Genomic DNA, 14,408 nt, shown 5'->3' on the forward strand with positions numbered 1-14,408 from the left:
TAGAGTTCTATTCCAAAAGTTCACTTGCCAATTAATTATACACAGTGGTAGGTTTCCCAGACTAGCTCATCTTTAAAAAAAAAAAAAGACTTCCAGAAATTAGTTGAGCTACAGCAATGATAGGTTTACTTGAGTTGGAGGCCTTGGAAATCAGATCAGAAACCCATGCCAGGCCAAAAGATAGAGGAAGGAAAGGGGTTTCTTCACCTTTTCTCGTAGCAGGGTTATACTCAACAATTTCTAGATCATATAGCACAGCCCTAAGACCCTAATATTGTCCTAAGCTCCCCTCTTGGGAAGCACACAATTACCTGACTCTGCCTTCTAAACAAATGTGACAGGAACATTTAACAGAATCTGACTTTAACCTAAGTGGATCTCTCCTGGAGCACTGCAGATACGTAACTCAAGAGTGAAGGGAAAAATGTGAAGCGGTTTCTGAAGACAGGAAGGGCTGAGCCCTAAGATGGCAATAACCCTGACAGAGTCTAACCAAGTCCTTCAGAGCACAGAGCGGAACCAGAGGCCTGGTGAGAATCCTGATTTTACCACTTTCTTAGCTGAGTAAAAGAGGGATTAGTAACAGTATCCCAACTGCTGCTGCTATGAAGACACATCAGGACGCCCAGCCCTCAGGACCAACCACACACACAGGCCACAGCAGCACAGTCTGACATTGTGATTATGACTGCCATCAGCCCCAGCAAGCTGCTTTCCCCTCCCCACCTCTCACTTTCCCATTCACAAACCCAGTAATTCTCAATCACTGAGCAGATTTGGGAGTGGAGGCAGGGGGAAGGGGAAAGACAGAGGAGTATTAATGGGACCTTGCTGAGTCCTGAAGACCTCAAGGCTGTAAGTACCTGAAGTGAGTACTCTCAACCCTCCCTCCTCTCTCAAGGCTCCCAAGGTGGAGGAGGAAAGCCTCCTAGGCCTCAAACCTCCTCTGCACAGAAATCCACAAGGGAAGAGAGGCAGCGGAAGGAGAGACAGCCAAACTGGAACCAACCAAAGTCTTACTTTGCCTTCGCCCTTTTTTCCCCCTTAATACTCGGGATGGAAGGCAGGGCCTGGGCAATTTGCTAGGAAAGTACTCTATCACCGAGCTACACCCCCAATCCCTGGTATTTATTTTAAAAGGGTAAGGAAAAGTCAATTGCAGCTACTAGTTAACCACTGGCTATGCTGTCCCTCTCCTCCCAGAGTTAGCCAGACCAAATCCTCCACCACATATACAATTAAATAGGACCCTGAAGACCCACTCAGTGCAGGAATTTCCTCTACTGCCATCACTCACACACCACTGCAGAGGGGAACAGGGACTGACACACACAAAAGTGGATCTTACTACTCAGCAGAACCCCCCAGCCTTCTTACACTTTTCACAAAGGCACAAGCCCATGGTCCTACTTCTTCCTTCTTTAATCTGATGACCACTTTCCTTTGTTTTAAGCCGTAGCAATTTTCTGTCCTCCACATCACACACACACACACACACACACACACACACACACACATCAATGAATTGCAGGGTTTGGGGAAATCATTTCACTGGGTTTGGTTTGGTTTTATTGCCAATACTGGGGTTTGAACCCAGGGCCTTGCACTTGCTAGGCAAGCACTCTATCAATTAGGCCATACCTTCAGCTCTCTTTTGCTTTTTAGTTACTTTTTTGGAAAGGGTCTAGTGCTTTTGCCTAGGGCTGGCCTATAACAGCAATCCTATTTACACTTCTGGATGCCACCACACCTGGCTTATTGGTTGAGATGGGGTCTCACTAACTTTTTGCCCAGGTCTACCTGAAACCTCAATCCTCCCAATCTCCACTGCCCAAGGAGATGGAATTACAGGCATGCAGCACCATGCACAGCACTCCTGTCCTCTTGATAATCATGCCTGTGCACACAAAGATGGCCAAAGGCCATGCCCAAGAAAACAGCCAATCATGTATAACTAAGCCCCATCAGGCAGCAATGGCATTCTGCTCACTGGCATGCCTAAGCACCTGACTGTCTGACACCCACCCCCACTATATCTAATTCCACAGGATCAGAGCTGAATTCTGGAAAGTGGAGCCAAATATGACAGGAATGGCTAGAGGGAAGGGGAAGTCCACAAAGAGTTCAAGTAAATCTTCAAATAACATCCATTCTATTTCCACAATATGGAAGCTAAGGACTAAAAAGGAATCAAGTTTTTTGTTGTTATTTCATGGGACGGGGGTTTGAACTCAGGGCTTTGCACTTGCAAAGCAGACACTCTACGGCTTGAGCCATACCCCAGTCCAAGGAATCAGTTTTTGACTTTGTCATTTAAAGCAGAAAATAAGGGCGTTACTTATTGCACAGATTTTAGCAAAAGTGTCACACCTCCAGTGTTAAAATTTCAGCTTAAGTTAAAAGCTTGAGCACTAAAGATGGGCTCTGGGTTGGAACAGCACTAATTTCCTCTGTCCACAAACCTCTTCCATTCTTTCCTCCGTAATCTTCCCATCTGTTTTTATTAAATACTTCACACTCTCCAAGTATAGATGCTTTTCCAGTTGCTGGGTTTTTTTCCCCCTAATGTAATAACCATTCACCTGGCTATGGGAATGTTTCTGGCAAAGGAAGAGACAAGAGTGTGAAAACTATATGTAATACAAGGCAAAGCCCTGGTCCACCACAGCCACCTACTACAGGGAGGGAGCAACAGGTGTCAGAATTCAAGCATGGAGTTGGTAGGACACACTCCAGAGTCAGAAAGCCAGGTCCAAGCCCCAGCCTTGCTTTTAGTCAAGGCTTTCTCACTTACTGACACCCCTTGACCTGGGACCTCACCAAAATTAGTTTGTCAGCTAGAAAACTGATAATATCTTACATACCTTGTATATGGCTATAAGGAATAAATGGGCTAATGTGCACAAAAGCACTTAGCACAAGTTCCTGCAGATAAGCACTCAAAAAATGCTAACAATTCTTAATTATCCAGTGATCAGAAAAGTACAATAGTCTAGTCTCTTTAAGACTTTCAGCACCCAAACACATGGTAAGGCAGTGTATGTGTGTGTCTGTTTTCCTCTAAAGGTATCAATGAGACTAATAGAAGGAAAACCCAATTCAGGTGCTAGCTCAGTGACCAACTCACTTAAGACTTAGAGCCAATCATGTCACATCTATGACATGGAAATAATATACCATACTATAATTTGATGAAGTCAAAGACAAATAAAAATAAATGAAATGATGTTGGGGTGTGAATGAGTGGTAAAGTGTTTGCCTGGTGCACACAAGGCCCCAGGTTCAAGGACCCCCCCCACACACAAACTCAAAAGAATCAACACGTGAAGAAAAAGATTCCACATCTCCAGAGAAAAAGGACTAAGTAAATGCAGAGCATGAGTGTTGTTAAAATGCCACGCCCAGTATTATGGGACACAAATAAACATTAGTTGGTTTTTATTTATGGTTCTTACTTTTTCAAGAACATCAGGTCCCATAGCCTTTTAATCTGTTCACAAGGGCCTACTACAAGCAAGAATAGCTAAAAGGCTGCCCCTAGTTCAGAACCCATGAAAGCTGACAGTCTACCCCTGCCTCCTGGTCTGGTCTCAATCATCCCAGCCACTTCTCAGATATCAGAACCAGGAGAAATTAGGTAACACTTCTGGCTCCACTTGGACATGTCAAGCCAACAACAAGCAAAATCCTCACCTGTAACACTACTCAACAGAGACAAAAAAGGGTCAGTTCTGACCATTTATTCTCCTATACTAAGTGGTATTAAGACCTCCTGTAGGGCATGCACCATCCTTTCTTTAAAAATGGAAGACATGAGGAATGGGCATGGTGGTACACACTGTAAACTCAGCACTCCTGGAAGCTAAGGCAGAAGGATCGAGAATTCGAGGCCAGCCAGGGCTATACATAGCAACACCCTGCCACATGAGCCAGGGGAAAAGCTCAATTTCTCTTGTTTGATTTTGACTTCTAGGTCCAGAGGTATGAGTTTCATTTACAACATACTAATATACACTTTTTAAAAAATTAAGGACAGTTAGGTAGAACAGGTCCTTTCTGGAAGTGGATAACAGTGGGAGCAGGGAGGGCATAAGGAAAAAGTGAAGGGTGAATATGGTGGATGTATTTTGTATTCATGTATGAAACTATAATAATGAAAACCTGTTGAAGTTGCTCTAAGAAGAGAGGCTAGGGTATGACAGAGATGGAGGGGGTGAATCTAATTAAGATATATTGTAAGCACATATGTAAATGCCACAGTGCATCCCCCCTGTACAACTATTATATGCTAATAAAAAATCAGCTTCAAAACAAAACTGCAGGGAGAGCCAGGAGGGCTGAGCTGAGGCCAGAGTGAAGACAGGAGATGATCTGCCCAGTTTACAAAGGACTCATGAAGTCAGAACTGCACACAATTTCATCATCCGCAGGAAGGTCTCCCAACCCAGGGATGAAGGAAAATCCTACGAATGTTCGCTGAACACCTCCTATGTGCCAAGCACTGTGCTAAGTACTTTCCCTACATTCTCTCCAAAGCCCATGTTCTCCCACACACCCAGGAATACCATGAAACAACCATCCCAAGGGCAGGCGGGTGGGAGGAAGGAATTGTAGTCAAGTTTTAGACATTTCAAATGTTAAGGATGTGAACACCAAAGGCAGCTGTGGCTGAGAACCACGTCCATGTTCTAAAAGATTATTTGCAAGAGGGACAACCAAATGACATCTCTCCTATAATTCTGAAATTAACTCATGCTATTTAATATACTATCAAAAGATGTTTTAAAATTTTTACAACCTGGAGCACAAGAAAAAAACTTACTGTAAGGCTAAAGTAACTAGAGTCAAATTTCTGACCTGAGTGCATGTAGCAATCAAATACAGAATTTATAACATCCTCTTAAAAGCCCTTTAGAGTGTGCTCACAGGAGAAGGTAACCACAACAATGAACCAAGCTTCTGTGCAGCCAGGTAATGAGGTGACTTGTTCCTGCTGGCAATAGAGATTTGTAGTGAGATGTCTTTCTTACCATAAACTCTAACTCACTCTCACCCCTGGGGTACAAGCCATCAACCTAAATAACTGTCTATTTAACAATCTGTCAGATGGGACAAATATACATTGGTGTCTAGTATTTAAAGGCCATGCTCTCTATTCACATAACACTTAGAAACAGATTAAAACAAACAAAAACACCACCCACAATTCATCTCCATTGCTCTGCATTAACGCATTTTAGATAAACCATAAATAATGTCTGCCTTAAACAGCAACATTAAAAGAACATCAATGTGGCTTGTATTGTTAGAAATACTGTCTTTGCCTCCAGACTCTTAAGAAAAACCAGCCAAAATAGAGGGCTGGCCAATATCCTCTAATAGGCTGAGGACAGAGGCCTTGCCTGAGGCGCAGAAGGACCCCCAGTAAACAACTGTTTGGCTTTTCACTAATACCAGGCAAGCCCCGGATCTGGGTAGGGCTCCTCAACGTGATTCTAAACTAAAGATTTCCAGTGTGCCACGGAGACCTCCAACGGCGTTGTCACTTTGTAAAGCAGCAAAAGAAGGGAGGAGGCCATCAGGTAGGAGGCTCCTTGGCTGCCATTATCCAACTCAGCCCACCACCAGAAGGAAATTTCAGGGTTCTCTCGTGGCCACCTGCCATAACGACCTCATCAACACGTACACAGCACAAGCCAGATCCCGACCAGCGATAGCGGACAGGATGTATCCTCTGGAGACTGGGCGGTGCGCAACCCCATACCCAAGCCTCCCGAGCCTGCCTAAATGAGGGACCTTGTCCTCGCCCCCACATACAAAGCCTCCCCCGCACATCGCGTCCAAGTCATTCTCTCTGCTACTCCTACGACGAACCGGACGCCTTCCTAGACTTCCCCGGTGCCAGGCTGCCCCGGACACCCGGGAGGAACTTGACCTAACATCCCGCTCCCGGAGGTCAAGGGCAGGGCCCGGCAGGGCGGGAAGCGCGCGGAGGGGGTTTCCTCGCGGACGCCGCTGCCCCGCGAGCGCAAGGGCCGGACACCGCGGCCAGAAGGAGGCGCCAGGCGCGCACGGCGGCCGGGCCCGAGGGGCTGCCCCGGCGGGAGGTCTTCCGCCACTCGTTGGGTCGCAATGGCCACCCGTGCCACAGCAGCCTGCCGAGGCCAGTCCCGGCCCCCGCACCCGAGTCTGGAGCGCAGGTAGGATGCGGCACTCTCCCCTCGCAGTTGGGAATGTCGGGGACCCGGAGCCCCGTGCTCACCTCCGCCTCATAGTGCTATGTACCCCGGTGCCGGCGTCCCCGAGGCCGGCCGGGCCGCACCGCCCCACGCCGGGACCTGCAACCCGCAGCCCCCAGACCGCGGCGTCCAAGCGGCGGTAGCAGCAGCAGCAGCAAAAGCAGCAGCGCCGCGAAGGCAGGGCGGGCACATGGGAGGGCGGGGGCTGCGGCCCTCCAGGCGCGACCACCTGACCATGGCTCGGGGGCGCGCGTGCTCAGTGAGGCCAGGAGCTGGCACGTGGCTCCTGTCCTCAGGGACCCGGTTGCTACCTCCAAGCTCAGACACGGTCAGAATCTCATAGGCCATTTATACAAAAGGTAAAGGAATGAGCCATTGCCATTCCTTACTCCTGCTCGCCCCCCCCCAGCGCAGACCATATGGTACATTCCCGAAAGCTCAAAGGAGTAGGAGAGGAAAGAGATGATTGGCTGAGAATCCTGGAAAGGGTCAAGAAGCCACACAAAACTGCCAATAGGGAAACACCGGGGGCATATCAAAGCCGGCCAGACAGAGGGACGGGAGGATGCATTTAAAGAGCACTGGTTTGTCGCGTTCAGTAGCTGCCACAAAACAACCAAAAAAAACTAGATTTTTTTTCTCCATGAGCATATCCAAATGGGAAACAAAAGTAGGGGAATCTCAGCCTTTTAGGAAGAAAGAGCTAAAGAAAATATACAAAAAAATTGAATCACATCTACATGACCTTGAGTAGGTAACTCTCAACTCTGCCTTAGTTTCCTCATCTAATCCAAAGGTGGCCCTTCTCATATTTTGTAATACTATCATCCTTTACATGGAATTATTAATATCTACAATTTTGGGCATGATCCACCATCTTAAAGAACTTTGGTTGAAAGTAGGTAGACTTTTTGACACCAAAACCTTTATACACAATATCAACCCCATTTTTTTTTAAAGCAAATTCAATATTCTTTCTGAATTCCTCATTTCTTAAAGAACATTCTTCTTACACATGGAGACTCCCACCTCTGAATATCTCATAAATTCTGCTCTTCAAGAATCACCAATTCCATGTAGCCTTCCCAGAGTGACCACCAGCAGCAGCTGGTGTGTAAGAGCTCCCATTTCTGCCCTGTGCCTCCAAAACCCTGATTGTCCATGCTCTGTGCCCCAGAATGCATTCCTGGTTGACATAGTTCCTTCTCTCACTAGTATCCAGCAGCAACTTATGCTAATCAACTGTTACGTTGGATATGAAGTATCCCTCCAAAAGACTTAGGGGTGGAAGGCTTGGTCCCCAGCTGGTGCTCCTATCTTGGGAGGTAATGGAAACTTTAGGAGGTGGACAAAGTAGACCACTGGGGGTGATCCATGAGCTGTATCTTGTCCCTGACCCCTTCTTCTCTGTTTCCTGTCCACCATTAAGTAGCCTCTGCCACAGGCTCCCACTGCCATGACCAATGGCCAGGAATCAATGCAGCCAAAGACTATGGACTGAAACCATAAGCCAAAATAAATCCTTCTTCCCTCAGACTGTTTATGTCAGGTGTTTTGTGCCAAGAAGGAAAAAAAAACCTAACATATTAACTGCTCCTTATAAGCTTGGTACTGTTGGGAGGTGCTTTGTATGCATAATTTTATTTCATCCTCACATCCTTTCATCCTGTGAAGTGCCATTATTAGTCCCATTCATACCATTATTGTTCCTGAGAAAAAACAGGAGCTTAAAACAGCTGATTTGCCTAAGTACATGCAGGGGTCTGACTCTAGTGCCCCTGCCATGCAATGCTGTCTCCTTAAGAATCTACTGCATTCCAAGGATTGGCGGAGTGACTCAAGTGGCAGAGCACCTGCCTAGCAAGTGTGAGGCCCTGAGTTCAAACCCCAGTACCACTAAAAAAAGAAAGACTTCTGAGGGAGGTATGCCTCAAGTGGTAGAGTACCTGCCTAGTAAGACTGGGGCCCTGAGTTCAAATCCTAGTACTGCCAAAAGAAAAAAAATCAAAGACTTCTACAAGAGAGTAGCACTGTGTATTTCCTTTTACTGGCTTTCTGTCCAAGTTCTGCCAGTCAACTATGTCTTTGACACTAGCAAATTCAATAGGCAATAAGAACTGCTCCCACTGCCTGGAATGCTTGGAGGTTGAACGGGCCCATGTCCATGAAGAAGGGACTTCTGTGTGCAGTGGCTCTGCCAGCCAGTTCCAGACGTTCTCATTTTGTTTACAACATATCCTGCTTCACTAGTAGTTGTAACACAGCACTGGCAATAAAGCCTGGGTTAATTATTTTATTCTTTTAAACTGTTGAAATCCTAGCAGGGAGGGCACACTAGCAAAAGTCTGTAGGAGTAACAAACTAAATATCCCTTAAGAAGCCTGAGCAAGATAATCCAATAATTTTCACTCTTAGAGCTCACCTGTCTTCTCTTATCCCCAGAAAGCTCTATGTGGCTCTGCTTGTCCCGATGCTTTATATTTATTCAAACATTTATTGGGCACCTACTGTGGACAAAAGCACTGTCAGGTTGGGTGGGGTTATCCTGAGGATGGCACAGGAGATGTGCACTTCCTGAGGAGATAGATTGATAAACATCAGACCACTGGGCTTAGGGACCGAGTCAGCCTAAATTACCTAGGAAGTGTGGGGCAGGATGCATCCTGATTTTGTTCATTTGTTTGTGATATGGGAGTCCTACTGTGTTGCCCACACTGGCCTGGAACTCCTGGGCTCAAGTGATCCTCCTTCCTTAGCCTCCTTAGCTGGGACTACAGGGGCACCAAGGCACTGTGCCCAGTTTCGTTGTTACTATTTTGATATATGTGTTTTCCTTTGCACACACTTATGTGTAGCACAGGCTGGACTCAAATTCAAGATCCTTCTGCCTCTACCTCCCGAGTTCTGGGATTATAGGTGCACACCACTACATCTAGATAAAATACGATTTTAAACAGTTGCATCATTTTGTCATACCTTATGTTACTTAATCAAGATTTGATTTTTGCCATTAAAATCATTTCAAATTTTTCATTATTATATGTAATTTCAACAATTAGCTTTGTATGTGTTTATGTATTTTATGATTATTTCCTAATATTTCTAGAAATAGAACTGCTTGGCCAAAGGATAGGTATGTTTTTTAAATTGAAATGTCTCATATATATTGCCGAATTGTCTTTCAGGAAGTTTATACCAATTTATATTCCCGTCAGCAATGTAGGATGCAGCTATTTGTCTGAACTCTCACCAATTCTGGGCATTTGTGTTTTTCTGTTATCATTGTCAATTTGACAGATAAAAAAATGATTTGTTTTAATGACTAGTCTATTGAAGGCTTCCCCATTCCCTCATTCCCAATGTAGCTTAGATGGTATTTACTACAACCCCTCTCTGGACTTGAAGTGGGATGTGGGTAGCTTGGGGAGTCTCTGGCAGCCATCTTGGGCTATGAGGATTGAGCCCACCTGAAAGTAAAGACAATCTGGAGCTCAAAAATGGAGAGGAAGCAGAATGGTCATCATATGAGCCCAGGATCAAACCTCATATGGAAAGCCAGTTGCATAAGACAATCTCTCTCTCTCTCTCTCTCTTTCTCTCCTACAACTGAAACCAGTTTCGGTCAGCTTTCTGTCACTAACAAAGCAAAGAATGCTGATGGGACATTTGGAACACATGGGTGCCATCCAGTAGAGCCTTGGTCTGTCCCTTCCAAGCATTTCAAATGTCACATGCAATACTGCCACAAGTTTGACTTCCATCCTCCCCAGGGTGTTCCACTTAAGGTACCACCAGGGAAACACCAAGCTGTGCACAGCCAAACGGTTCACAGGAACCTTGGTCAGGTTCACATGCCCATCCCAGCTCTGTAGGATATGAGGTCCACAAACAGGAACAGGGAACAAATATGATTCCTGAGCTGCATCCCTTGTCACTGGGACCTACTGAAGACACAGGATATGGCAGGCTTTGTGTCCTTGCCCCTCTTCTACACTATAGGACTGGCTTGGAACCAACCCAATCTGTAAGAGTAAAGCTAAGTGATCTACAGACTGGGATGTGCCAGAGCTGGAAGACTTACTCGTGGGCTCTGGGGTTTATCCCTAGGCTAGCATCTCATAGTGAGGTTAAAAAAATAGAAATCTATTACTTTCTAAGTTTGCACCCTGCCAACAGAAAGCAAATTAAAATGCAGCTTGAAGCCAGGAGTAGTGTACACCTATAATCCTAGAGCTCGTGAGGCCAACTTGGGCTACCTAATGAGACCCTGTCACAAAAAGCCAAACAAAAAATTAACAATTATAAAAAAGTATATATATGTATATATTTATATAACTTATATATGAACATGTATAATATTTATATATAATTTATAGCTGTATATTATATAAATATATATAATATGTATATTCTAGACGACTTAGATTCTTTGAACACAGGCCTTAGAGTCTCTGTGCCCTGTGTCAGAAAGGACTAAATGTTACATATCTGCAAAACTAAAATAAGTAAACTCACCCTAGTGATTGTTTTCTTTTGCAGTGAGGAGGGGAAGAGTCTATCAAGTGGTTACAATCCTACTTGCTCAGATATGACTCTTAAAAACATTAGCTGGGCATAGTAGTACATGTCTATAATCCCAGCACTTGGGAGGTAGAGGCAGGAGGATTATGAGTTCCAAGCCATCGTGGGCTACTTTATCACAAAAAAAAGTGAACAAGTAAAAGTAAGTAAAATGAAAATATTAGTCAGGCATAGTGATACACACCTATAATCCTAGCACTTGGAAGACTGAGTTCAAAGCCCCATACTGCCAGAAAAAAAAAAAAGCCATAGTCAAACAAATCATCTTTTTGTTTTACTTCTGCCTGTCTATTTGGGAGAGGATGAATTATTAAGCATATGTTTATAAGAAGAAAATATATAATTTCTAAATACCAGTTCTTTCCCCTCATCCCCTCCCTCACACACAAAAAGAAAAGAATCAGAAAAGGGATTGACATCACTATCTCTTCCAGATTTTATGGTATGTTAGGTCCTCAGGCCACCTCCATGGTCACAGGACTTCAGTATTTGCCTTTTGCCCTGCTTGCAAACCCACCCTGTTAATAACAAGAACAGCCCTGTGCCCCCCTCCAACCACCCCCATCTCAGCAACACCAAAGGCTTTAATAACCAGTACCATGATTGACAGGTGGGTAGAGAGATAAAACCTCTAAGATAGTCTAGGCTCCCTGAGCCAGATATCCCTAACCTCATTGAGAAGTTACTTTTATTTCCTGAGAACCTTGAATTCCTGACAATGTAACAGAAGGAAGCTGACAGTCACAGTCACGGTTAGAGCAAAGGCCAGTGGCCACTATTAACTCCACCCCCTTCTGCAGTGGGGAGGAGGTGTAGTTCCATGGTAGAGCTCTCACCCACTGTACAGGAGGCCATGGGTTCCATCCCCAGCACCACAAAGTAAACAAACAGACAACAAACAAATAAGAGCACTTTGGACCAGGAAAGGAGGGTGGCAGAGCTGAGACTAGGTGATGGGTTGAAGTTTTATCAGACTGGTGGGCAGGCACATCAAGGGGATTTGTGCTCCATCTATGTATGGTGCAGGTGGTGGGTGGCCCAGCCTAGGTCACTCTGACCTCTCTTCCTGGAATTTGAGTGTGAAGCAGACAGCCACACAAGAACTGAGAATGACCAGAGCTGGTTCATCCAGTCAAGAACACCCTGAAGAAGGAAAACAGCCATCTGTTCTCTAGATCCCCATGGCTGCCTGTTCTCATCCTTCCCAAGCCCTGGTTACTGGCTTTTCATAGTTATATGAGCTAATTCCTATTCTTCCAATCAGCTTTCTCCACCCCTTCCTAAAGTTAGACTGAGTCTATTTCTAATGTTTACAACCAACCTCACCCCAGGTATAAGTCCTAATCCCCTTAGAAACTTCATTTTGTGTCATTATTACCCCTATTTTAATAGAAGGTAATTCAGCTTCAGAGAAATCAATTTACTTGCCCAAGGTCACACAGCTAAAGAGTGCCACAGTTAGTGGCACTCTAATTCTGTCTGACCCAAGGCAATGATGAGAACAGGAATTTTGTCATGAGAACAGGATGAGAGTTCAAATCCCTACTTCTCCACTTTCTGCATAAAATTCCTGTTCACGTTATATTTCAGAATTGCAGTACCTTTCTCTAAATCAGAAAAATGGGGCGCTGGGGGCCATGACTCAAGTGGTAGAGCACTTGCCTAGCGAGTCGGAGCACCTAGACAAAAGAAAAATGGAAGTTGAGCTGTTGAGGGTTGATGTAGGTGACTTAGATGAAAGCACCTGGCCTAGAGCACTAAGTATTAAGTTCCCTCCCTAAAAGTGAAAATTATATCTGCATAGTAAGGTAAACATCACTGACGTCTTATCTAGTCCAAAGAGATTACTTCTTCTAAATTAACCCAAGTATAATCTCTCTCTCTCTCTCTGTTGCTGTCTCTTCTCTTTTTTCACTCACTCACACGATCACTTCCACACAGAGTTTTGTTTGTTGGGAGTTCCTTCATATCTCTATCCATCCTTATTACTTTATAAAACCTTAACATTTCCTAGTGTCCTGTCTATGGAATGTCTACTAGAAAATGCATTACCCTTGGGGAGAAAAAAAAAGCATGGGGCTTTGGAGAAGGAATAGAGCAAGAATATTCCTTCCCTTTCAGGGTGATGGCATGAGGCCCAGAGACACTGCTTATTCACCTGAGGTTACGTGGCAAGCCACAGGTTAAAGAGAACCCAGGAATGGTATCGAGGTCATTTGATTCTAAAATACCAGAGCCTGGAAGAAATAGAACAGGTTTTCCAAGTTGTCCCTTTTATTCCTGCCCCACCTTCTTCCCCTTCCCTGTTTCCCACTTCAAAAGAAAAAATCTCCATCATTCAAACATCCAACTAAGGTGAATTTCTAAGAAAGCACTCTCTGAGCACTGTTCATTACACACCTTGCCTTTCCCCAACAGGTGTGACCTACTTAAAATGTTCTTACAACCTCCACCACCACTTCTCCAGCTGGAACCCAGGGCCTGGGGGGGCATGCAGGGACTCTACCACGGTATATTTCTTTTAATGAGGGGAAAAAGTCCCCAAAGGTATGATCCTTGTGCTGCAAAAATTAAAGTCCCTTTACTACTTATGGTTAAAGAGAAAGTGTTATTTGTGCTAAAATTTCTGATACTTCTTCAGAGATGAATTCAAGTTTTTCCAGGACTGTGATTCTGAAAAGTCCAAGTGAAAGTTGACCCTGACATTAGTCAGTCAGTTAGATATTCACAAACTGTCCCAAGCAAGGAATTTACCAAACTAATCTATAAGCTTAGAGGAATAGCAAGAAAATCCACAGCTTGCACTTACTCTATGTAATTGTGACTCTTGGGAGTTTTCTGGTCTCCAGGGCCAAGTAAACATCATTTTACATTATCATATAATAAATACTGGGATTTCACTGCCCATCCTTGACACTGATGCCGTCCAGTCTTGAAGGTTTTATTTGAGGCTTGTTATTAAAAAGGCAATGTAACAAGAACAAGTGAGTTTTAAAACTGAAAACTCATCTACAGTCCATCACTTGAGCAGAGCTGCTTACACCTGTACATTTTGTCTTCCACATGCATACAAATTACTTGAAGCTGCAAACATGTTGTGTGCTTGGTATTTTGCATTCTGCCATTGTGCAGCTTTTTTCCCTTTTTTTGAGACCAGGTCTCCCCATGTAACCCAGGCTGGCCTTCCCTTAACTTTTGATCCTCCTGTCTCAGATCCCGAGAGCTGGGATTACAGATATGTGCCACCATGCCTGACTTCTTTTTTTTCCTTTTTCTTTTTTGTGGTACTGGGGTTTGAATTCAAGGCCTTGACCTTGTTAGGCAGGCACTCTACCACTTGAGCCACTCTGCCAGCCCCCCGCCCCCCTCCTGCTTTTTTTCTTTCTTTTCACTTGAGCCAGGCCCCCCAGTCCAATTTTTTGTGGGGGGGCAGTATTGGGGTTTGAACTCAGGGCCTCACACTTGCATGCTTGCTAGACAGGCACTCTGCCACTTGAGCCATTCACCAGCCCTTCTTTGGTTGGTATGTTTTGAGATAGGGTCTCTCAGACTATTTGCCTGGGACTGGCTTTGAGTCATGATCCTCCT

The 14,408-nt window shown here is 44.8% G+C and overlaps 1 protein-coding gene across 17 annotated transcripts in view; it reads right to left on the minus strand.

Annotated features, from left to right (window-relative positions):
• Mical3 (microtubule associated monooxygenase, calponin and LIM domain containing 3) overlaps positions 1-6,414 on the minus strand; it is a 202,530-nt gene extending 196,116 nt beyond the window's left edge. For all 17 annotated transcript variants that reach the window (XM_074076459.1, XM_074076458.1, XM_074076457.1 and 14 more), the window contains exon 1: positions 6,263-6,414. The gene's annotated coding sequence lies outside the window, so the exon portion shown is untranslated. The remainder of the gene's footprint in view (positions 1-6,262) is intronic.
• Between the last annotated feature and the right edge of the window lie 7,994 nt (positions 6,415-14,408).

This window comes from Castor canadensis, chromosome 6 (assembly GCF_047511655.1).
Source record: "Castor canadensis chromosome 6, mCasCan1.hap1v2, whole genome shotgun sequence".
Lineage (NCBI taxonomy): Eukaryota > Metazoa > Chordata > Mammalia > Rodentia > Castoridae > Castor > Castor canadensis.